This window comes from Corvus brachyrhynchos, unplaced genomic scaffold, assembly GCF_000691975.1.
Source record: "Corvus brachyrhynchos isolate BGI_N302 unplaced genomic scaffold, ASM69197v1 scaffold158, whole genome shotgun sequence".
In the NCBI taxonomy this organism is placed as follows: Eukaryota; Metazoa; Chordata; class Aves; order Passeriformes; family Corvidae; genus Corvus; species Corvus brachyrhynchos.
This window is the reverse complement of record NW_008239756.1, coordinates 343,896-345,206: the sequence shown is the minus strand read 5'-3', so window position 1 is coordinate 345,206 and position 1,311 is coordinate 343,896. Positions and strand designations below refer to the sequence as shown.

The 1,311-nt window shown below is 57.0% G+C and overlaps 1 protein-coding gene across 1 annotated transcript in view; it reads left to right on the top strand.

Annotated features, from left to right (window-relative positions):
- Positions 1 to 1,214: 1,214 nt before the first annotated feature.
- The window catches only part of DAPK3 (death associated protein kinase 3), a 14,393-nt gene continuing 14,296 nt past the window's right edge, over positions 1,215 to 1,311 (top strand). Inside the window, exon 1 of the mRNA XM_008639968.2 lies at positions 1,215 to 1,241. The gene's annotated coding sequence lies outside the window, so the exon portion shown is untranslated. The remainder of the gene's footprint in view (positions 1,242 to 1,311) is intronic.

Below are 1,311 nucleotides of genomic sequence, written 5' to 3'. Positions count from 1 at the left end.
GGGGGAGGGAATTCTCCTGGCCAAAATCGGCTCCGTGGCAGCAACATCCCAGAGAACCCCCAGCCGTCCCGCCCCAGTCAGCGTTTGTGCCCCCTTCTGCAAATTAATACATTGCTTATTAAAAATACCTTTTATATAATAATAATGATAATAACAATATGTATAATGATAGATATAGATAATATATTGCAGCCTGCAGCTTCCTCCTGATGGGCAGCTCCGATCTCTGCTCTCTGGGAGCGGGGACAGGGCCCAGGGAATGGCTGGAGCTGTGTCAGGGGAATTTGGGATGGAGATCAGGGAAAGGTTCTTCCCCCAGAGGCTGCTGGGCACTGCCCAGGCTCACCATGGAATGGGCACATTCCCAACCCTGCCAGAGCTCCAGGAGTGTTGGGACAACGCTCTGGGACAGGGTGGGATTGTTGGGGTGTTGGTGCAGGGCCAGGGTTTGGACTCGATGATCTTCAGGGGTAACTCCAGTGTTTGGGGTGGAACGCTGCACTGGGAGAGGTTTTCCAGCACTTTCCTTGCCATCAACCCCACATACTAATTAAACGAAAAGGCAATTAACAGTTTCTCAGGAAGACCAGGATGTTAATCAGGTTTCCCAGCTTTCCCTTCCAGGCTGGCAAAAGCCAGGGTTGGTGCTAAAAATCCTGGATTGCTATGGAAACCCCAAAGGCCGATAATTCATCCTGTCACGGTGGGAGAGCCGGGGCCAAATCCGTCCTGGGTGTAGCTCCATCGCTGTCCTGTCTGTCCCTGGGAATTTGGGAGCTGCTGGTGAGGCGGTCTGGGGACCGTGTCTTGGATTTAGGCTGAATTTGGGTTGTTCAGCCTGGAGCAGTTTTGGGGTGACTTATTTGTGGGCCTGAAGGGGCTGACAAGAAATATGGAGAGAGGCTTGGGACACAGGACGGAGGGACAGGACACAGGGAATGGCTTCCCAGTGCCAGAGGGCAGGGCTGGATGGGATATTGGGCAGGAATTGTTCCCTGGGAGGGTGGGCAGGCCCTGGCACAGGGTGCCCAGAGCAGCTGGGGCTGCCCCTGGATCCCTGGCAGTGCCCAAGGCCAGGCTGGACACTGGGGCTGGGAACAGCCTGGGACAGTGGGAAGTGCCCCTGCCTGGCAGGGTGGCACTGGATGTTCCTTCACGTCCCTTCCCACCCAGAGCATTCCATGACTCCATGATTTTTGTGAGCTTTAACGCCGACGAGGGCGCACGGCGACGGCTCGGAGGCCGAGCCCTGCGGCTCCGTGACAGCCCCTGCCCGGCGGGGAGGTCAGGCCGGTGCCGGTCCCGCGGGTC